The sequence below is a fragment of the Hemiscyllium ocellatum genome, chromosome 3 (assembly GCF_020745735.1).
Source record: "Hemiscyllium ocellatum isolate sHemOce1 chromosome 3, sHemOce1.pat.X.cur, whole genome shotgun sequence".
NCBI lineage: Eukaryota > Metazoa > Chordata > Chondrichthyes > Orectolobiformes > Hemiscylliidae > Hemiscyllium > Hemiscyllium ocellatum.
The window spans coordinates 98,545,308-98,569,922 of NC_083403.1; the positions used below are offsets into that span (position 1 = coordinate 98,545,308).

Sequence of the window (24,615 nt, forward strand, 5' to 3'; positions counted from 1 at the left end):
AGCTCAGATGGCTGCGCTGGGTGAGGGAGAAGTTGAAATAAAATGGTACAAAAGCAAATTGTAAATGTTTAAAAAATATAGAATTTGTCAAATTTAATAAAAGCAAATAAATGTAGTAAATACTTCCTTTTCAGAAATAAAACAAATTTCATAAGAGAAGCAATCAACCAATGGCTAACAAGGAGTCAAAGATAATATTAAGACTCAAGGAATGGTTTCTAATGTTGCTACAAGTAGTAAATCCAAGGACTGGAAGGATTATAGAATTCAAAAGGATTACCAAGAGAAAGTAAAATGAGCATATCCTAGCGAGACAAAACAGATTGCAAAAGTTGTTGTAAATACATTAAAAAAAAGAGATTAGCTAAAGCAAATTTGGCACACTGGAAATTGAGGCATGTCACCAAGTAGAAATAAAAATTCTCAAATAGAGGGGAGCACAAGCTACCAAGAAGGAAGTTAAAGAAATGTTTAGTAGAGAAAATACTCAAAACAAAAGGAGATAGAAGACTAACAAATCATATGAGCATTAACCACAGGATTTGAAAACGAGCTGCTATAGACAGAACAGGTGCATGAGTTTTGGACATTTAAAATTCTTGAGAATGTGCTAGCCTGCATAGATTTGAAACGAGCTTGCATAACTTGCTGCTCAAGAAAGAAGGGACAGAGAAAACTGGAAGCAGTAGACCAGTTAGACTGACATCAGAAGGGAAAATGTTGGACAATCTAATCAGGGATGCAGTGATAAGACCCTAAGAAAATTGTACGGTTGGGCAGAAACAATACAGATTTATTAAAGGGGAACAGGGTGGATAGAATTAGCGTTTTTGAAGTGTCAAAACAACAGTGCAATAAGAGACCACACAACAGGTTGCTGTGCATTTTTAGATCAGGGTCTGCAGTGTGGTTAACAGACAGAAAACAAAGTAGGAGCAAACAGGTTACATGAGCTGTAATTCATGAGATACACATCTGCATTCCTTTATCTGAAAACCTTGGGGTGTAACATAATGTTGAGTATATAAAACATTTCAGATGCAACCTAATGCTGAGTAGTATGAAGTTATCAAGGTTAGTAGAAAGAATAGGAAATTAGAATATTATTTTTAAGTTGAGACTAAAATAATTTGGAATTCAGAAGGACCTAGATGATCCTTTTACATAAGTGACAGGAAATTAATAGACAAGCAAAGCAAAAAAGTAAGACAGCAAACACATGTTGTCTTCCAATCACTTTTGTAAAGCTAAGGATAAAGAAAGATACAGTTTTGGTGAAATAATAACTAGAGTACTATCACCACCAGCAATCGCTCATTAACGAATATGATTTTTGACCAAGGAAATTCATAAAGATCATGGATTCTGTGGATTCTCGTATGGCTGATGTACCAGAACCTATAGTCACATGTCTGACCATAAACTTGGCAGTGTTTCTATGACGTGGAGGTGATCCTTGGCCTCGAGATCTTTGGAATTTCTTTTTCTGGTTCCTCTTCCGTACTGACTCTTGCAGATGGATGTTCTCAAAGAATTGTAGACATTTATACAGGAGTTCATCCAAATCAGTTTCTTCTGAACCAGGGTCTCCCACGCGCTGACATGTGTGTTGCATTTCTTGAGAGAAACCTTTAATCAATCTTTGAACTGCTTTCTTTGTCCTCTCCTTTGAGTGCCTTCCTCGAGCTGAGCAAAGGGGATTGCTTCAGCAGTCAGAACGCAGGCATCCTAAGCATATGGTATTGATTTCCGATTATCATGGCCTCAATACTGGTGCTATTAGCTTCTTCAAGGACCCTGACATTAATATCCCTGTCTTCCTAGCTGACGCAGAGAATCTCTCTCAAACATCATTAATAGTAATTCTCAATGAGCTTGAGGTAGAAACGCTACATAGTCCAAGTTTCAGAACAAGTACAAGAGACAGAAGGATGACTGCCTTTATACACAAGCATCTTAGTAACAGCACAAATGTCAAAGAAACATACAGCACAGAAACAGAACCTTTGGTCCAACCCATCCATGCTGATCATATATTCTACATTAATCCAATCCCATTTGCCAGCATTTGGCCCACATTCCTCCAAATCTTTCCTATTCAGCGACCCATCCAGATGGCTATTAAATGTCGTAATTGTACCACCTCCATCACTTCCTTTGGCAGTTCATTCCATGCAATGCACCACCCTCTGCATGAAAAAGATGCCCCTTATGTCACTTTTATATCTTTCCCCTCTCACCTTAAAACTACACCCTCCTGTTTTGGACTTCCCTATCCTAGGGAAAAGACCGTGACTATTCACCCTATCAATGCCCCTCATGATTTTATAAACTTCCATAAAAGTAACCCCTTATTCTCTGACACTCCAGCGAAAACAGCCCCAGCCTGTTCAGCCTCTCCCATAGCTCAAATTCTTCAGCCCTGGCAACATCCTTGTAAATCTTTTCTGAACCCTTTCAGGTTTCACAACATCTTTCCTCAAGCCAGGAGACCAGAATTGAATGCAGTATTCCAAAAGTGGCCTAACCAATGCCCTGTACAGCTGCAACGTGACCTTCCAACTCCTATACTCAATGCACTGACCAATAAAGGCAAGCACATCAAATGCCTTTATCATTAATTGTATACATGTGATTCCACTTTCAAGGAACTATGAACCTGCATTCCAAGTTCTTTTTGTTAGGCAATATACCCCAGGATCTTAGCATTAAATGTAGAAGTCTTGTCTTGATTTTCCCTTCCAAAATGAAACACCTCATGTTTATCTAATTAAACTCCATCTGCTACTATTCAGCCCATTTGCCCATCTGATCAACGTCCCATTGTACACTCAAATAACCTTATCACATAATAACACATTATCCATTACACTAATAACCATACTAACTCATTTACTAACCATACCTCCAATGATCATATCCAAATCATTTATATAATAGACAAAAAGCAGTGGACTCAACAACGATCCTTGCAGCACATCATTGGTCACAGGCCTCCAGTCTGGAAAAACAACCCTCCTCAAATACTCTGATTCAAAAGTAAAAGGCAATTTTGCAACCAAACGGGTAGTTCTCCCTGTATTCCATGTGATCTAACCTTGCTAGCCAGTCTATCATGTGGAATCTTGTCAAAGGCCTTACTGAAGTCCACGTACACGATGTGCACGGCCATGCCTTCAATGTTCTTCTCCTTCCTATCGGAAAGATGTTGTGAAGCTTGAAAGGGTTCAGAAACAATTTACAAGGGTGTTCCCAGAGTTGAAGGATTTGAGCTATAGGGAGAGGCCGAACAGGCTGAGGCTGTTTTCCCTGGAGCGTCAGAGGCTGAGGGGTGGCGTTATAGAGGTTTACAAAATCATGAGGGACATGGATAGGATAAATAGACTGAGTCTTTTCCCTGGGGTCTGGGAGTCCAGAACTAGAGGACATAGGTTTAGGGTGAGAGGGGAAAGATAGAAAAGAGACGTAAGGGGCAATGTTTTCACACAGAGCGTGGTATGTGCATGGAATGAGCTGCCAGAGGAAGAGGTGGAGGATGGTACAACTTCAACATTTAAAAGGCATTTGGTTGGGTATATGAATAGGAAGGGTTTGGAGGGCTGGGTGCTGGCAGGTGGGACTAAATTGAGTTGGGATATCTGGGTCGGCATGGACGGGTTGGACTGAACGGTCTGTTTCCATGCTGTACATCTCTATGACTCTATAACTCAATCAAGTTAGTGAGATAGGACTTCCCACACACAAAGCCATGTGAACTATCCCTAATCAGTCCATGCCTTTCCAAATACATGTAAATCCAGTCCCTCAGAACCTCCTTCTACAACTTACATACCACGGATGTTGGGGTCATTGGTCTATAGTTCCCAGGCTTTTCCTTTCCACGTTTCTTAAATAATCATGATCAAAGACTTTGACAAGACCTCAAAATGCCCTTAGGCCTTCGAAGGTGGCCCTTACACATTAAATGAGACATTGGACATTTGCAATGTCAGCCTTAGATGAGAGGTATTTTCCCAAGTAACGAAAATATTCCACGTTTGGGAGGATTTCTCTACTGATCTTAATGGAGGGATGGATTGGAATTTGACCTGGGATGGGATGGAATAGAACAGATTGGTAAAAAGCAGTCTTGAAATTAAGGCTAGGACCAGTTCTTTGATATGTTTCCAAAAGCATGAAGCAAGGCATAGATGACATCGTCTTCCGGATAGTGAAATTCTACAACTGAGGTTAGTATGGCTATTCTCTTGATTTGAATTGCTTGAATTTGGAGAAAAGGGTGGAGCCAGCCAACGGACACATTGGTACTCAAACTGTAACGACTGTCATACTATTGCCGGTTACAATCATCACCAAGTTCTTCTTGTGAAGGAGATGGAGGACATTGATGACAAGGTTGTTGACAAGGTCTTCCACAGCACTTTCCAATTTACTGAGTCAAAGTCTTGGTCAGATCAGTGAAGATCACGTAGACTTGTTGGTTGTGTTCCTGGCATTTCTCTTGGAATTCATGTCCATTCTCTTGAATGTCCATTGTTTCACAGTTTACTCCAAAGATACACTGGCTTTCAAGATGGATTTCCTCAGGCAATGAGAGAAAGTGCCTAAGCCAGGTGACGGGAGAGTAGGGAGATTCCTTGGTAGTTCCCAGTCCACTCTGTCTCATTTCTTGAAGGCGGTGGTGCAGACAGCACCCCAGCGATCAGAGATTTCTTTGTCCCAGATTTTCAGGAATAGTTGATGAAAAGTAAGCTCTGTTACCCAAAGTTTGAAAATCTCTGCTGGAATCCCATTTGCTCTTGCAGCTTTTCCATTCTTCACGTGCAACTCTGCCACATTAGGTGGGAATTAAAAATCATCTTTGATGGGGAGTTTGTGAACCAATGGCGGGGGGGGGGGTTAGAATTTCTTTAAACACACCCTCAATGATTGTACCACTGTTTAGGAGATTCTTTGAAGTAGTCACTCCATTAGAAGCTGACGTTTTCCTTGTCTCCCAAAACATATTCCACCCTTACTCTGCACCAATTTGAGGCCAAAGGTGCTGGGTCAGTAAATTCGCTTGGTCGCACTGAAGAAACCCTGCGTATTGTGCTCATCAGCTCCACAGCTTTCTCAATCTATTATCAGTTCTTGATTTCACTTATTCTTCTTTGTAACTGCCTTTCCTGTTCAAGTTCTCCTCTTTGCCTCGCTGGTGATGCTGTTTTGTCAGGCATGGAGAGCTTTCTTCTTCTTCTTAATGAGGTCTTGGATGATGTGGTCATTCTCAGTTAAACATCATACAACACCAGGCTATAGTCCAACAGGTTTATTTGGAAGCACTAGCTTTCGGAGTGCTGCTCCTTCATCAGGTGGTTGAAGTAACAATGCTCCGAAAGCTAGTGCTTCCGAATAAACTTGTCAGACTATAACCTGGTGTTGGACGATTTTTAACTTTGTCCACCCCAGTCCAACACTGGTTCCTCCACAATATGGTGATCCTCATCAAACCAGTCTTAGTGTTGCCTGACCTTGTAGTCAAAAGTTTTTACCTAACATGGGATGATAGTTCCCTTCAGTTTCTTCCAGATTTTCTCAACTCCATTAAAATTAAGTCTTTGGAGATGTTGGTGAAGAAACTGTTCAAAGTTTGTTAATCTGCTTGGCTTTTAAAGCTACTCAACATTTAGCTTTTTTTTGTGAACTGTTTCTTCATCCCTAGCTGCATCTGCTGACATTATTGATAAAGGAGCAGATGAGCCAGTGATCTCTCCAGCAGTGTCTGCACTGATAACAAGGACATCCGTTTGATCTTCGGATGAGATGGTTGATTGTGTGCCAGTGCTTGATCCTGGATACCTCCAAAAAGTCCTGAACCTGTCTTTTTGATGGAACAATGCACTGCTGGCAACCCACTTGGGTTCCACACATTTGATGAGAGGGACAATCCAGTTGGTGTTCTAATTTCCAACTCCTTCTTTTCCAAAGTTGGGGGTCCTTTCTAACCCTGGTATTAGAAATCCCCAAGGATAATAATTCCTCAGGGATACTGGTGAGTAGAATCTTTCTTTGGACACATCTATGGCATCAAGGGTTGGAGCATTTAACAGCTTGTTTTTGGCAAGTTGTAGACAAAGTCACAAGGCAATCGTTAGTGCCAACAGGAAGCTCAGAGTCGGTGAATGAATTTATTCTTGACAAATCTAATTCCATGCATCTTTGGTTGATCCTCAGGTTTTCCGCTCCATAAGAAGGTGTGACCACTTCAGCTGCTTTACACCCGCTCTTCAAAGTCTCCTGTAGGATTTGTATATTCCAGGTTCAAAGACTGTATTCAACCTTAGTTTTCAGACCATAGGTCATCAATCATGCTGGATGAGATTTTCCAGCCAGGTTGGTAATGCAACAGACTATAGTTAAGGCATCTTTTCTAGTTCCTTCCCCAGGGAAGGTGAGCAGAGCAGATCCTGAAAAGGGCAATTTAATTGTGAATAAAGCTGGCAAAATACTTTCCTGTTTCAATTCCCAAGTGCAAAACAACTGAATCGAACTCTACTGTCTACACACCAGCTTGAAATTAGGGACTTCCAGATCTCTCAATCCTATTCCCATCATCTCTCTCCACAGGGCTTGTGTTGTGAGCATATGAGAAAGTGTATAAGATAGGGCAAGAGTTATGTTGACTTTTGTGAAACAAGAGGTTCAGCTGAGCATGACTCTGATCAGATAAGAACTTGCAGTTAACAATGGGGTGCTAGAGGCAAGGGATTTGGGTTAACAAGGTGGAAAAGCACTCATTATGTAGGGCCATTTAACAATATTGGAAGCATTCAGTATGTAAGGTCAGTGTAACAAGGTGAAAAGTATTCATTATGTGAAGCCAGTTAAGGTTAAGAACATTCATTATGTAACACCAGATGGCTTAATCTTTACTATTGACACTCGCTGATTATAACAGTCACCCAATCAATATATATGTTGCCTTATCTGGATGCTCCTCTGTAAAATTATAATTCATTAAGAAACTGCTGTTCCAGAGAAGACTGAGAACTCATGTCTCTGTGCACACGGGTGATCATTCTCTCTCCCTCCTGGGCCCAGAATAAAGATGAAGAAGGTAGAACTATACTATGTCTCTGAGCATTTTGCTTCGACTAAGGGGGGGGTAGGGGACGACACATGGGGGACTGAATTCCTTCTAGAGAGACCTTCTGCAGGACATCTTTTAACTGTGAATGTTTTTGCACATCAGCAAAACATGGTCTATGACAGAATGTGGATCCAGTTCCAGAGGCAAGAAAACCTCAACAATTGGGACTGCTGTAGCCTTCATCCGCCATTGATTGCATGTGAATATCTTCAGCTTGGATCGCTGCTGAAAAATTGTTCTAGTTTACATTTGTCTGGTTCCTCCCTTCCTATGTAACATCATGGGAAGCCCTGCCCAGGAGCTGAAATGCTTGACAGTATCGCTCTCAGGATCAACAAAACAGTCAAGCCTCTACACCATATTCAAGTGGCAATCCACTGAAAGGAATACCATGTACATTTTATGTCCCCTATATCCAAACTAATATTTCAAAAATATTAGTTCATGGAATGTGAATGGAACTGAGATAGTTAAGTATAAGTAATAAATGCTGGCTATCTAGAGAATCTGGAACAATCCAACTTTCCTGAACAGCCCAATCTACCTCATGTGGGTCCACCAGACAATGGTGTGCAATGGTCAATTTCAAAGTTGGTGGCAACACAAATCTTGAGAATTGTAAACTGCCACAGGACAACGTAGAATTTTAAAAAGACATTGACACATTGGAATAGACAGATAGATGGAAGATGAAGGGTATGCAGGTGCAGAGATACTTGGGCATAGATACACGTAAGTTAAAGGTAGCAGGACAAATATAATGTCAATAAAATATACAGCATTCTTGGTTTCACAAACAGGATGAATAAAGAACAGAGCTATGATAAACTTTATAGAAGGCAGTGGTTAAACATCAGTTGAAATACTGCATATAGTTCTCGGAATCATACTATAAGAATGATATGAATGCATTGGAGAGAGCACAAAGTAAGTTTCCAAGAATGGTTGCAGGAATGTGAAAAGATGGGAGAAGTTGGGACAATTTTCCTTGGAGAGGAGACGTGACAGGAGGTTTCAAAATTATGAAGGGTTTAGCCAGAGTGGATACACAAAAAACTGATTATAAATGGGTCAGAATCAAAGGGCATAGATTTACGGTATTTTGCAGTAAAAGCAAATGCAGGGCAGAAAAAAAAAACTTTTTTGCAACGTAGATACAATCTGGAATACAATGCCTGGAAATGCAGTGGGGACACTTTCAACTGAGTAATTCAAGAGAGCCTTAAGTGACTTTTTTTAAAACAGAAATAACATGTTTGAGAAAAGGCAGCAAGTTAAGATACTTGAGAGCTAATGCGGACCCAATAGACCAAATGGCATTCCTCTGTGATGCAACAATCCTGTACTTCACCAAAGTTATTTTTAGGAAAGAAGCTCCAGAATTTTGACACAACATTGAAGAAACAACAATATAGTGCCAAGTCAGGACAGTGCACAACTTAGAGGAACTCTCAGATGAAGATGTTCCTATGCATCTGTTATGTTTATCCTTCGAGGTATCTAGGTCATGGATTTAGAAGGTGCCTTCAAAGGAGTCTTTGGAAATTGCTGCAGTGCGTCTTGTCGATGGCAGACATTGCACCCATTGTGCGTCAGTGAAGAAAGTGAACGTTAATGTAGTGGATGCCAGCCATACACCAAAGCTGTTTTGCCTATCGATTGATCCCAGAGATGAAAGGAAGTGGATTAGGAGTGGATTAGTTTATGCACCATAGAGTTTAAAAGCATCAAATGGTTTCAATGAAACACAACTCATGGACTTGATAGGGTCGATGCTCAGATGTCATTTCGCAGAGTTTAAGAACCTAGAATTAGTGAGTCAAAATAGCAGATTACCTATATTGAACAAAATCAAGGAGGCATTTCACCACTCAAAAGAGTTGCACATCTTTATAATTCTCTACCCCAGGGGACACACAGATGCTTTAGTCATTTGAACACGTTTAAGTTAGAGATCAACTGTTTTTTTTCATCCTACAGGAGATATAGTGAAGGCTGAGTTCAGGTAAATCAACTACGATCTCATTAAATGGCCGGCTAACACTTAATTCTCATCTTTTTAATCTTGATTAATTTTTTCTGAGATGTGATGCCCAGACTAGTTGCACCTAAACACAGGCTAACTAGGGCAGAGCATCGATGAAACTTCAAACCATCTTGAGAGTATTCCAGCATTTCTGCAGCCTTTTCAATGATTTTTGTGCTTCTATAGATATGGATTGGTTTTTATTCATTTATAATAGATCAGTGTCCAGTCAGACTGTAATTAATGAGAAAATGATATCCATCAAGCTGACCTTTTATAAGATAAGGTAAAAAGTATTTGTCTTAATATAGACGATAGCATAGATTAATCTGGGATCAAAGAAAATACATCCCAAGTTTCTTTATAGGTATTTGTTTCTTTCAGCACTGAGATACAATTCTAAACACACCTAATATTGACACAAATAATGCCAAATGGAGAATTAAATCAAAACAACATTCTGAAAGATAAAGCATGTGGAATCTGTGAAAGGAAGATTTTTTTCTTCTAAAAGGGGTAACAACTAGATATTTAATGTTACATCTGTGCGCATCTGCATACCATTTATTCCATCATTGTTTCCAGGAGTTGAGCCATGAACCTCTAGTAGACTGGTCTACACACTACAGTGGATTACCATTGTCCTAATGCAATGCCAATATAGGGAAGGCAGATGAGCTTACAGTCTGAATCTGTACATGGGACTATGATGTTTTGGCCATTACAAAGACTTGGTTGAGAGTGGAATGGAACTGGCTGCTCAACGTTCCAACGATTTGATGTTTTAGACAAGGTAGAGAGGAAGGGAAAAGAGATAGAGAAGTTGCATTCCTAATCAGGGAGCATAACATATCTGCACTCAGAGGGCCCATTCACTGAGGCAAATGGGTACAGCTCATAAATAAGATGGTTGCAATCACTCTGATAGGATTATACTATAGGCCCATCAGCCAGCAGGACATTGAGGAACAATATATAAGCAGATTATGGAAAGATAAAATAACAACAGGACGGGGACCTTTAACTTCCCCAGTACTGACTGGGACTCCCTGGCAACAAGAGGCTTAGATGGGTCAGAATTTGGTAAGTGCATCCAAGAGGGTTTCTTTAAACACCCTACGTGGATGGTCCAACTAGAACAGCAGCTGTACTGGACCTTGAACTGTTTCACGAAACTGGCCAGGTGGCTGATCTTTCAGTGGGAGAGCATTTTGGAAACAACTCTTTTTGATCGCAACTCCTTAAGTATGAATAAGTCAGGACCTTGAAAGAAGATACTAAATTGGGGAGGTCAAATTACATCAGTATTAGGCAGAAGCTTGTAGTGTGAATTGGGAGGAGCTGTTATTGGGCGAGTCCACATTTAACATGTGGGAGTTGTTTAAAGACCTACTGATCAAGGTTCAGGACTCGCATATTCCAATAAGGAGGGAGGACAAGGATGACAAGGTATGGGTGCCTTGGATAACATGGAGGTTGTGAATTTAGTCAAAAGGTAAAAAAAGCAGATCTAAGGTTTAGGATGCTAAAGTTGATCAGGGCCCATGAGGAATATAAAGAAAGCAGAAAAGAACTCCAACAGGGAATTAGGAGAGCAAGAACGGACCATGAAGTGAACCTGGCAAGTAGGGTTAAGATTTCCAAGCATTCTATACATGCATTAAAAACAAGAAGATAACTAGGGAGAAGGTAGGACTACTCCAGGATAAAGGAGGGAACTTGTGCTTGGAGGCAGAACACAGAGGCAAGGTCTGAAATAGAGTCAAACATATATTCCGCACAGAAACACACCCTTCAGTTGAGCATGTCAATGACGACCAGATATCCTAAACTAAACCAGTCCCATTTGCCAACACTTGGCCCTTATCCCTCTAAACTCTTCCTATTAGTATACCCAACCAGAAGCCTTTTAAATATTGTAATTGTACCAGCCTCCATCACTTCCTCTGGCAGCTCATACATGCAGCACCGTCTGCTTGAAAACGTGCCCTTTAGTTCCTTTAAAACTTTTCTCCTTTCACCCTAAACCTATGCCTCCTAGTTCTGGACTCCCCCACGCCAGGGAAAAAAATCTTGTCTTTTTACCCCATCAATGCCCCTCATGACTTTATAAACCTATAGGGTCACCCCACAGCTTCTGAAGCTCCAGAAAACAGCCTCAATCTATTCAGCGTCTCCCTATAGCTCAAATCCTCCAACTGTTGTAAATCTTTTCTGAACTCTTTCAAGTTTCACAAGATCCTTCCAATAGGAGGGAGATCAGAACTGCACACAATATTGCAAAAGTATTCTTGTACAGCCACAACATTAAGAATATATATAGAGTATAAGCAGTAAGTCCTCAGTTTTGTGAAACGAGATTCAGCTGAGCATGACTCAGTACTTGCAGTTAACAATGGGGTGCTGGAGGCAAGGGTAATGAGTTAACAAGGTGAAAAAACATTCATTAAGTAGAGCCATTTAACAAGATGAGATAGCATTCAGTATGTAAATTCATTTAACAAGGTGAAAAGTATTATGTGAAATCAGTCATTCGTTGTGTAACAGCAGATGGCTTAACCTTTATTGTTGATAATCATTAATTGTAACACAATCACCCAATTAATATGTATGTTACCTTATCTGGATGCTCCTCCCCGTAAAATGACTATATAGTTCATTAAGAAAGTACTGTTCTAGAGAAGACCATGAACTCCTGTCTTTGTGCACGTGGGCAATCGTTCTCTCTCTCTCCAGGGCCTGGAATAAAGATGAAGGAGGTAAAACTACACTGTCTCTAAGCATTTTGCTTCTACTCAGGAGGGAAAACAGGAGAACAACATGACCTATTAACACCTAAACTTGATGCTCTGACCAATAAAGGAAAGCATACCAAATACTTTCTTCACTTAGTGAGTTTTGAGAAGATTTATATAGACTGAGACAATAGATCCATCCTAGGACAAGCCAAACAAAGACATGCTCGAGAATTCCTGGAAGCATAGCATTCCAACCAGAACTTTATCAACAAACACATCGAGTTAGAGCCCATCTACCACCCCTTGAGAAAACGAACAGGAAATTATTTCAGCACAGAAAATAACATCACCACAGGGAATGATATTACCAACCCAAAGAAACCCAAACATCTAAATAGAAAGCAGGAATTTTCAGCATTGCTTCGCCTGAGGCCCATTGAAGATGTTACCTAGTAGGGTAACGAAACATCTGGAAATGAACCTTCCAGCTCAGCGAGCAAACCTACATCCAAAACCTTCTTCTTTCTCCTATCTGTGACCGCACTTTGTATTGGTATTCATCCAGGAGAAGGATATGGAGGATAGTGAGATTAATGTGGGTCATGCTAATATGTGAGAGCATTTTGAGATCAAGAAAGAAATGGCATTGGCTTGCTTGAAGATGATTAAGGTGGATAAGTCCCCAGGGCGTGATAGCATCTACCCCAGGTTATGGAGAGGGGCAACAGAGGTGATTACTGGGGCCTTGATCAAGATCGTTATATCCTCCCAAGCCACTGGAGAATTCCAGAGGACTGGCTGGTAGCTAATGTTGTTCCTTTGTTCAAGAAATAGAGATAATTCAGGAAACTAAAGACCAAGTATTCTCTCATTTGTGGTTGAGAAGCTATTAGAGAACATTCTTAGCTGTAGGATTGATGCACATTTGGAAAAGCACAGTCTAATTATGGACAGTCAGCATGACTTTGTTTGGGGCAAGTTTCGATTGATATTTTTGAAGAGGTGACTAAGGTGATCAATGAGGGTAGAGCAGTAGATGTTGCCTACATGGATTTTAGTAAGACTTTTGACAAGGTCACTATAGTAAGCTCATCCAGAAGATTAAGATGCACTGGATACATGATCACTTTGGTGCATGAACTCAGCGTTTGGTTGCACATAAAAGGCAGAGGGTCGTGATAGAAGGGTGTGTTTCTGGCTGGAGTGCGTGGCTAGTGGTATTCCGCAGGGATCCATAGAAGAATCTCTGCTGTTTGTAATATATCAAGGAAAGAAAGCGGAAGAATGAGGTTGAGAAACTTATGTGCCATGACTGAATGGCAGAGCAGATTCGATGGGCTGAATAGTCTAACTTCTGTTCCTATGTCTTATGGTCTTACATATAACTGAAAATGTAGATGAGTAGGTTAGTAGGTTTGCAGGCAACCAAAGATCAGTGGAGTTGTGAAAAGTGTAGAAAATTGTCAAAGGATACAGCAGAATCTAGATCAGTTGCAGATACGCACACAGAAATGACAGATCGAGTTTAATCTGGGTAAATGTGAGGTACTGCACTTTGGGAGATTATATGTTAAGGAAAAGTATGCAGTTAATCACAGGATCCTGCACAGCACTGATGTACAAAAGGATCTTAGGGTTCAAGATCATAGCTCCCCAAAGCTGGTCACATAAGTAGATAGGATGGTAAAAGAGGTATATGACATGCTTGCCTTTAATTGGTCAGGGAACTGAGTACAAGAGTCAGCATGTCATGTTGCAGCTCTATAAGACTTTGGTTAGGCAGCACTTAAGAGTATTGTGTTCAATTCTGGTTGCCACATTACAAGAAGGATGTGTAGGCTTTGGAGAGAATGCTGAAGAATTCTACCAGGATGATGCCTGGATTAGAGTATATGAGCTAAAAGAGGAAGCTAGAAAAACTCAATGTTTACTCTGGAGCAGCAGAAGCTGTGGGGAGACTTGATAGAAGTCAATAAAATTATGAGATGCATAGGTAGGGTTGATGGTCAGAATCTTTTTCTTTGAATTGAAGCATCTAATAAGAGGGGGCATGTATTTAAGGTGAGGGGGAAGTTCAAAGGAGATATGAAGGGCAAGTTTTTTTTAGACAGAGTGGTAGTGAGAAAGCCTGTAGCCTTAGATGTGACGCATCTGCTACAGGATATACAGGAAAGCGCTTGACCAGGGGAGGGAGGGAACATTTGTTCAGAAGGACACCCACTCTAACCTTAATTAGTCAATCCTAACCTGTCAATTAGTTCCTCTTCCTCTATAAACTTTTAACATTTATTGCTGCTTATCTGATTAAGGACATGTGGTGTTTTTGTAATCTCAGTTTCAATTTCTGTATAAAGACCACTTGTTTGCAGCAATAAGGGGAATAGCTTGAGAGAGCGCTCTTAGAAGTAAGAACTTGCGCCACTATTCTGCTAACAGTTTATAAAAGCTTAGATCAAGCCTGGCTTGGAGGTACCTAAGCTATAGTGTGACATTGATGCCATTAGTAAATAAAAGGCAATTCCAGACTGCTACAGAGTACAATCTCCGGGATGAACCAAATGAGGCTTACAGATCAAGTCCATTCCCTGAGCCATCTCGAATAGGTACTTTTAACAGTTGGTAATCTGGAATGCACTGCCAGAGGTGGTGGTGGAGGCAGACAAATAGGGGCATCTAAGGGACTTTTAGATAAGTACATGAATATGCAAGAAATGGAGGGATATGGACCAAGGGCAGGCAGAAAGGATTTGTCGGTTCTGCTATAATGTGATAGTTCCATTCGTATGCAGTCCCATGTTATAACAAATTGAGTATAGGAGCACCATATAATCTAATGGGGCAGGAACCACATTACAACCAAGACATGTTTTAAAAGTTTGTACTTAAGAAACAGTATCCCCAGTTCATTAATCACGTTATTGCAATTTCGCATCAATGAAACCCAGATTAAAGCAGAACAACCAGTTTATGGGTGGCACGGTGGCACAGTGGTTAGCACTGCTGCCTCACAGCGCCAGGGACCTGGGTTCAATTCCCGCCTCAGGCGACTGACTGTGTGGAGTTTGCACATTCTCCCCGTGTCAGCGTGGGTTTCCTCCGGGTGCTCCGGTTTCCTCCCACAGTCCAAAGATGTGCGGGTCAGGTGAATTGGCCATGCTAAATTGCCCGTAGTGTTAGGTAAGGGGTATATGTAGGGGTATCGGTGGGTTGCGCTTCGGTGGGTCGGTGTGGACTTGTTGGGCCGAAGGGCCTGTTTCCACACTGTAAGTAATCTAAAAAAAAACAGTACAGCACAGGACAGGCCCTTTGGCCCACAATGTTGTGCTAAGGTTTAATCCTAATGTAAAATATAATAACTTAACCTACGCATCCCTCAACTCACTGCTATCCATGTGCATGTCCAGCAGTTGCTTAAATGTCCCTAATGACTCTGCTTCCACCACCACCGCTGGCAACGCATTCCATGTATTCACAACTCTGTGTAAAGAACCTACCTCTGATGTCTCCTCTATACCTTTCTCCTAATATCTTCAAACTATGACCCCTTGTACCAGTCAATCCTGCCCTGGGGAAAAAGTCGCTGGCTATTGACTCTATCTACCTCTCTCATTATTTTGTCCACCTCGATCAGGTCTCCTCTCTTCCTCCTTCTCTCCAGAGAGAAAAGTCCCAGCTTATTCAACCTTTCTTCATAAGGCAAACCTCCAGTCCAGGCAGCATCCTAGTCAACCTTTTTTGCACCCTCTCCAAAGCCTCTGTATCTTTCCTACAGTAGGACGACCAGAACTGGACACAATATGGTCTCACCAGGGGCTTGTAGAGCTGTAGCAAAACCTTGCGGCTCTTAAAACTCGATCCCCCTGTTAATGAAAGCCAAAACATCATATGCTTTCTTAACAACCCTATGCACTTGGGTGGCAACTTTGAGGGATCTATGTACTTGCACATCCAGATTCCTCTGTTCCTCCACACTGCTAAGAATCCTGTCTTTAATCCTATATTCAGCATTCGAGTTCGACCTTGCAAAATGCATCACTTCGCATTTATCCAGGTTGAACTCTGTCTGCCATTTCTCAGCCCAGCTCTGCATCCTGTCTATGTCGCGCTGTAGCCTGCAATAGCCCTCGATACTATCAACGACACCTCCTTTGTGTTATCTGCAAATTTACTAACCCACCCCTCAACCTCCTCATCCAAGTCACTTATAAAAACTACAAAGGGCAGAGGGCAAAGAACAGAGCCCTGCGGGATCCCACTCAATAATGTCCTCCAGGCAGAATACATTCCATCTACAATCACTCTCTGCGTCTGTCAGCCAACAAATTTTGAACCCAGATAGCCAAATCTCCCTATATCCCATACTTTCTTACTCTATGAATGAGACTACCATGGGGAACCTTATCAAATGCCTTGCTGAAGTCCATATACACCACATTTACTGCTCGACCTATCTTGTCACCTCCTCAAAGAGGCATGACTTGCCCCTCACAAAGCCATGCTGACTGCCTTTAATCACACTAAACTTTGCTAAATAGCCACAAAGCCTATCCCTCAGAATTCTTTCCAAAACTTTGCTGACCACAGACATTTGTTTAATTTGACATTATGTTCAGCACATTGTGCGCCGAATGGCCCATTCGTGGGCTGTACTGTTCTATATACTAGGAGAAAGTTAGGGCTGCAGATGCTGGAGATTTTCAGCAGATGGCCAACCAGGAAACTCAATTGGTCTCACCACCTGCCATCAAGTGTATTGATAAATATTTGCTAGTAAGCATTCAACCTACTGGCCTCATTACAAATGCATTTTCCATGGTCAGGTCCTAGTGTGGGACCCAAACTTTGAGAACCTGGCCTAGAGATTGGGATGCCAACTACTGTGTCACAAGATCTCCTAAACTGTGACATAAGTTGGAGTAATTCAAAGCTGCAGCACTCTACAGTTGTCAACTTTCTCATGTTTATATGTAACTAAATTTATACATAGGGCAAATCTCAGGAACATGAAGTTTGAACATGCATTGACCTCTGTGCCTTGCTACTATTCTCCTCTTTAACCACTTAAGAATGAAGGAAATGAAATGTCATATGATAAAGCAAATGCATGCTTTAAAATATAAATCAAAGATTCTTTTAAAAGCCAAATAACAAGGCAAACCACTCATTCATTTTTAATAAATTATTTCCATTATCCCAAATTTACCAGCATTAACAAAATTGTATATTGATGCTACTTGCTTTCCCTAATATTTTCAAAGTATTGTCACACCAAGACTTCCTGAAGCAAAATTTTGGTTTTGAATAGCAAACAACTGCATGCTATCAGCACTCATAGCTATGCCACTCCAGTCCTGACATTGTACCAAAGAGGAAGCTCGTTTCAGTGTAAAGTGTCTCATGGCAAAGAAAATACTTGGCGTCCTATCAGACATTAGCACAACTACAGATTTCCTCTAATGCACCACTTATTGGTTCGAAAGGTTTAAATCACCATTTCTTGTCATTTGATTTTCAAAAAGACTTTTGATAAAATGAACAAATTTAAAATTTGTTATACGTGGACATCACCCATTCAACACAATACCCTTGGAATCACTGAGTCAAAGGCGCCATAATATGCAGTCCTTCAAGCAAATCCTAAGAAAAAGTCCTTTCTATCTGTGCAAATGGGATAACAGCATGCAAAGCCATTTAGCCCATGTTTATGTTCACTCATAATAATTTAAAATCCTACTGTCCTTCCTTAGTTCTATGTGTTTCAAACAATTATCAAAACTTGCAATATGCTGCAACTGACACTACCTTTACCACTCCAAACTTTAACTCAAAACTTCTCTGAAGCTCTCAGCTCATTCAGTCAAAAGAACTTAATTTCATCATTCACCATATCCAAGCTCCCCAATTATTAAATTTAACACTGTTGCCTCACAATGCCAGGGACCTGGGTTCAATTCCAGCCTTGGGCGACTGTGTGGAGTTTGCACATTCTCCCCGTGTCTGCGTGGGTTTCCTCTGGGTGCTCCGGTTTCCTCCCACAATCCAAAGGATGTGCAGGTCAGGTGAATTGCCCATGCTAAATTACCCGAGTGTTAAGTCAGAGGGAAATGGGTTTGGGTGGATTACTCTTCAGAGGGTCGGTGTGGACTCGTTGGACCTAAGGGCCTGTTTCCACACTGGATGGAATCTAATCCAATCTAAATCTAAAATCTTCAATGCCCATTGTTGACAAAGTACTCTGTGCCTAACACTAAACCAATTTAAACCCTCTTCCCCAAAAGCTATTTATTACTTTATCTGCCTGCACATGCAATAACCTTGGGCGATTGTATGTGTGGAGTTTGCACATTCTCGTGGGTTTCCTCCAGGTGCTCTGGTTTCCTCCCACAATCCAAAGATGTGCAGGTCAGGTAAATTAGCCATGCTAAACTGCCTGTAGTGTTAAGTGCATTAGTCAGGGCTAAATATAGGGTAGGGGAATGGGTCTGGTCGGGTTACTCTTCGGAGGGTTGGCGTGGACTTGTTGAGCCAAATGGCCTGTTTCCATACCGAATGGAATCTAATCTAAAAAAAAATTATGTTTACATATGCTCTTCCCCCACAAGCATCCAGAGTAAAATTGAAAACTTTACAACCAAGCAGACCTGGATAAAAATCAAACTAGACAGTGTGGTTATGATCATTATCAGTATACTTTTACAATGCCATGAAACACAAAAGACAAAGCAACAGATTTGAACATGTCAGAAGGTCACAGGTATTGAGATACCTAGCAGCCCAGCAACCAGAACCTGCTGGTAAAAAAAATTGACACAGTGGTAAAGCAGCATAATTATTGAATAATACACCTACTGGAAATTCTGAATACATATGCCACAAATGCCTCCAGAAACATGTTCTATAAAGTGGCAACAACTTGTAAATCTGAAAGAGCTTTACAACTGCAGAAACCTATCTGATAAACACCCCATTTTTATCAATAAATCAATTAAGTAAGAAGGCATCCAACATCATTGCCTTCCTAACAATACCTTGGGTAAAAACAACCTAGGTAATAAACTCCAAGAAATTGTACAGATTGATACAACTGATCATTCACTATTTTCTGGATTAGTGGTCCTGGAAGAGCACAGCTGTTCAGGCAGCATCTGAGGAGCAGTAAAATCAACGTTTTGAGCAAAAGCCCTTCATTCTGATGAAGGGCTTTTGCCCAAAACGTCGATTTTACTGCTCCTCGGATGCTGCCTGAACAGCTGTGCTCTTCCAGCACCACTAATCTAGAATCTGGTTTCCAGTATCTGCAGTCATTGTTTTTATCTGATCATTCACTATATCCACTGTCCTCAAAATAAAAGCTAACCATCAACAAGCAACTTCACAAACTTAAGGATGAAGTTATAAGCAAGGTACTGCTTGAACAGATCCTGTTCATGTGAAAATACAATGCACGGACAATCCACCTCCCTTCCTCCATTACCACTCATCTGCAAAATTATTTCTCCACTACATCCATGCCAAGTACTCATGACCCCTCACCCATTTTCAACCCCACTCCTGCCTCTAACACAATCAACCCTCTAGGCTACCCAGACATCCTCATAACCTCAATTTCCTGCCTCAGAACTCATCCTTCCTTAACCCCCAGCCCCAAATCACCTCATACCCAATCTCCAAACCCTAAACAGCTTCCTCAACCCACCTCTGCTCCTAAGGCCATCCTTACACTGCTGCCTTAGCCCCAGAATCCTGATCTGACAGGAGATCCCCTCCTGAAACTCCTGTCCTGCCCGGGACCCAGACCTTAACCACTCCAACCAGATCCTAAGACTCACTCTCAACCAGCTGACTTCCAGCCACCCAGTGTAAGCACCGATTCTGTATCCAGATCCACTGACCACCCTTTCGCATGCCAGTCACACCGCCCTTCCCTGTTCTCCCACCCCGAAAGACCTTTATCGCCGTGCTTTCCTCTCCCAGACCCCTTCCCCCCCCACCTTGACACCAGACCCTCTTTGGGATCCCAGGTCCCCTCCTTCCAATCCTTCCCCAGACCCCTTGGGTCATGCACTCACTTACCCCCAGAACCACTCCTCTCCCATCACTCCCCCTCATCGTCCTCCCCAGGGTCGCGGGGAGCTGTCCTCGGTGCAGGTAGAGCCCGGGGCCCTTCCTTTCCTGTACGCCTCACCGACCAGCCCACATGCAAGCGGCGCGGCCGCAGCCTCGGCCCCGAGGCCTACTCCGGGGCCTGGGTCGCTGCGGCGAGCGGGAAGCGTCGGGGCCTAGGGGGCAGCTCAACGACGACGGTGGTTTTGGAGATTGAGGGAAATGGGGGAAGAGGGGGAGAGGGGGAGGTGACAGAGAGCGACCCAGCTCCCACCCCCCGGGTCCGGTCTGACGGGATGGGACCGGGCCGTCCTGGTACTCCCCGCACTATAAAAAGCAAGGCTGCTCACCGAGATACTCCTCCAGCGGATCGACTCTGCGTCTATCGGACAGTGCAGCTCTAACCTCTCCCTCGGCCCGCACGGAGCCTGGCCTGGCCGCACCTCCTAATCCTCATCGCCATCACCGCCATTGGGGAGGGGGAGGGGAAAACAAACCGTCTTCTGCGGTCACGTGGACAGGTTTGGAGGTGGGGGGGGGGGAGGAGAGTAGGGGTAAAGCTGTGTATTCTGTGTGTGTGTATCCTGTATGTGTGCAAAAACACAAATCCAATAACTAGTGTGTATACCAACTGTATCTAGCTAATGTGTGTAAACACCATGTATGTATGTACACCAAGTGTGCCTCCTGTTTGTGTGTACACCATGTGCCAAACTAGTGAGTATATCCTGTATGGGGTACACCAAGTGTGCCTAACTAGTGTTATACATCCTGTGTGTGTGAACACCAACTGTATTTAATTAGTGTGTGTAAACATCCTGTATGTGTGTGTACCATGTGTGTAACTAGTATATGTAACCAGTGTGTATGCCCTGTGTGTGTACACCAAGTGTGTGTATCTATATGTATGTGTGTACACCAAGCATGTGTATCCTGTGTGTGTGTGAATACCTTGTATGTATGAACACCAGGTGTGTCTAACTAGTGTGTATACCCTGTATGTGTGAACACCAAGTATTGCTAACTCACGTGTCTAAACACCCTGTATGTGTGTACACCAAGTGTGTGTATATCATATATGTGAACACCAAGTTTGTCTAACTCATGTACACCGTGTGTGTGAAGACTAAGTGTGTGTAACTAGTGTGTATATCCTGTATGTGTATACGTCAAGTGTACTGAGCATACAAATTGGATAGCACAGACTACAGAATCGTACATAGCATAAAGAGCATAAAAAGTGCAAAACACGCAAGTTACAGTGTAATAGAAGAAAGATAGACACTTTTCGAGCAGCAATTCGAAGTTGTGCAAAGAATTTTAGATGGGAAAGAGACCAATCATCCAATCATACTGTGTTAAGGACCCTGCTGGCTTGGGGGGAGAAATTGTTGCACGCTCTGGCTGTGAGAGACCGAATGCTCTGGTATCTTCTGCGAGATGGCAGGAGGGAGAAGAGTTTGAAGGATTTGTGGGGTCTTCCAAACTACTCTGCCTTTCGGATGCAGCGTGTGGTGTAAATGTCTGTAACGGAGGGAAGAGATACCCTGATGATCGTCGCAGCTGTCGTCACTATTAGTTTTAGGGTCTTACGATCCAAGATAGTGCAATTCCTGAACGAGGCAGTGATGCAGCTGCTCAGGGTAATCTCGATGAACCCTCTGTAGAATTTGGTGAGGATTGGGGGTGTGGGCATTCCTCAGCCTGCGCAGAAATTAGAGATGCTGCTGGGCTTTCTTGGCTATGGACCTGATGTTGACTGGCCAGGTGAGATTCTCTGCAAGATGTATGGTAAGAAATTTGGTGCTCTTGGCCATCGATGTCCAACGGAGAGTGATCGCTCTGTGCCCTCCTGAAGTCAACAACCATCTCTTTCATCTTGGCTATGTTCAGAGACAGGTTGTTGGTTCTGCACCAGTCCGTTAGCCGCTGCACCTCCTCTCTGCGTGCTGACTGAGCACACAGTCCACTGAGCACCTGGGGTGGGGGAGCATGCTCAGTGTGAAGTGTTGGAGATGCTGTTCCCAGTCTGGACTAACAGGTTTCTCAGTCAGGAAGTCCAGGATCCAGTTACAAAGGGAGATATTTAGGCCCAGCAGACTCAGCTTTCCAATCAAGTGTGGAGGAATGATAGTGTTAAATGGTGGTCTGATGTAGATATCCTTCTTCGCCAGTTGGGTGAGGGCCAGTTGGAGGATGGTGGAAATGGCATCATCTGTTGGGTGGTTGGGTCGTTACTCGAACTGCAGGGTGGCCAGTGATGGGGTGCAGCAGGGTCTTAATATGCCTCATCATGAGCTTCTCGAAGCACTTCATGATGATGGGTGTAAGCACAACAGGGCGATAGTCCTGTTGCACCAAGTGTGTGTAACTAGTGTGTATATTCTGTATGTGTGTACACCAAGTGTGTGTGCACTGTGTATGTATATCCTGTGTGTGTGCATCTTGTATGTGTGTACACTAAGTGTACGTAACTAGTGTGTATATCCTGTATATGTGTACACCAAGTGTGTGTACTCTGTGTGTGTGTATCTTGTATGTTTATACACTAAGTGTGTGTGTTCAGCAATTGTGTGTAACTAGTACGTATACCCTGTATGCTTCTAACTAGGAAAAATTGAGGACTGCAGATGCTGGAGATCAGAGTTGAGAGTGTGGCACTGGAAAAGCACAGTAGGTCAGGCAGCATTTGAGAAGCGGGACAGTCAACATTTTGGTCATAAGCCCTTCATCAGGAATGAGGCTTGTGGGCCAGGGGGGTTGAGAGATAAATGGGAGGGGTGTGGGGCTGGGGGGAAAGTAGCTGGGAATGTGATTGGTAGAAGAAGGTTGGGGAGAAAAGTGATAGGTCAGAGAGAAGGGTGGAGAAGCTAGGTGGGAAGGAAGATTGACAGGTTTAGAGGGCAATGCTGAATTGGAGGCTTGGGACTGGGATAAGGTGGGGGAAGGGAAAATGAAGAAATTGATGAAATTCACATTGGTCCCATGTGGTTGCAAGGTCCCAAGACAGAAGATGAGGCATTCTTCCTCCAGGCATCAGGTGGCTAGGGTTTGGTGATGGAGGAGGCCCAGGACCTGCATGTCCTTGATGGATTGGGAGGGGAAGTTAAAGTGTTTAGCCATGAGGCAGTGGGCTTGAGGGTTGGTGTGGGTGTCCCAGAGATGTTCGCTGAAACAATCCGCAAGTTAGTGTCCTGTCTCCCTGATGTATAGGAGAGTACATCGGATGCTATGGATACAGCAGATGATGTGTGTGTGGAAGTATGGGTAAGTTCCTGTCGGATGTGAAAGGATTCTTTGGGGCCTTCGGAGGAGGTGAATGTGCACAGGTTTTGCACTTCTTGCATTGGCAGGTGAAGGTGCTGGGATTGAGATGTGGGCTGGTGGGGGGGTGTGGATCTGGCAAGGGAGTCATAGAGGAAATGGTCTCTCTGATACGCAGATAGGGGTGGGGAGGGAAATATATCCCGAGCGGTGGGGTCTGTTTGTAGGTGGTGGAGGCGACGAAGGATGATGCAATATATCTGATGGTTGGTGGGGTGGAAGGTGAGGACCAGGGGGATTCTGTCCTTGGTGTGATTGGAGTGGTGGGGTTCAAGGGCGCAGGTGCTAGAAGTGCTGGAAGGCATTGTCGACCATGTGGGAGGGGATACTGCAGTCTTTGAAGAAGGAGGGCATTTAGGATGTTCTGTAGTGGAATTGGTCCTCCTGGGAGCAGATGCAGCAGAGGAATTAGGAATAAGGGAAGCCATTTTTACAGGAGGCAGGGTGGGAGGAGGTGTTGTCCAGGTAGCTGTGAGAGTCAGTGGGTTTGTTGTAGATGTCTGTGGTTAGTCGGTCACGGGATGGAGATGGAGAGGTTCATGAGGGGAGAGGGGGTATCCCAGATGTTCCAGGTGAACTTGAGGTCAGGGTGGTGAATGTGACAAACTGTACAACCTCCTCATGGGAGCACAAGGTAGCATCAATTCAATCATCGATGTAGCAGAGGAAAAGGTGGGGAATAGTGCCGGTATAGCTCTCAAAGATGGACTGTTCCATGTACCCGACAAAGAGGCAGGCATAGCTGGGGCCCCACACGATTGCCTATGGCTACCCTTTTGGTTTGGAGGAGGTGGGGGGACTAGAAGGAGAAGTTGTTGAGGGCGAGGACCAATTAACCCAGGCGAATGAGTGCAGCAGTGGAGGGGTACTCATTGGGTTAGAGTGAGAGGAAGAAAGAGAGGGCTTGGAGGCCTTCTTCGTGGCAGATAGGTGTGTACAGGAACTGGATGAAGATACAGCATTAGGGGTCAGGGAAACAAATGTCTTGGAGAAGGTGAAGGGTGTGGGTGGTGTCGCGAATGTAGGTGGGAAGTTCCTGGACTAAGGGGGACAGGATGGTGTCATCATATGTAGAGATGAGTTCAGTGGGGCAGGAGCTAGCGAGACAATGGGTTGACCAGGGTAGTCAGGTTTATGAATCTTGGGGAGAAGGTAGAATCAGGAGTTGCGGAGTTCTCAGACTTTGAGGTTGGAGGCTGCAGGTGAGAGATCCCCAGAGTTGATGAGGTTGTGGATGACCTGGGTGTGTACCTAGTATGTGTAACTGTGTAACTAGTGTGTATATCTTGTCT

At 43.1% G+C, this 24,615-nt stretch overlaps 1 protein-coding gene across 5 annotated transcripts in view; it reads right to left on the reverse strand.

Annotated features, from left to right (window-relative positions):
• phf3 (PHD finger protein 3) overlaps positions 1–20,470 on the reverse strand; it is a 165,918-nt gene extending 145,448 nt beyond the window's left edge. For 3 of the 5 annotated variants that reach the window (XM_060851986.1, XM_060851976.1, XM_060851951.1), the window contains exons 1-2: positions 20,350–20,470; positions 11,776–11,897 (exon numbers count right to left, since the gene is read on the reverse strand). The gene's annotated coding sequence lies outside the window, so the exon portion shown is untranslated. The remainder of the gene's footprint in view (positions 1–11,775; positions 11,898–20,349) is intronic. The other 2 variants (XM_060851968.1, XM_060851959.1) reach the window with 1 other exon arrangement.
• Between the last annotated feature and the right edge of the window lie 4,145 nt (positions 20,471–24,615).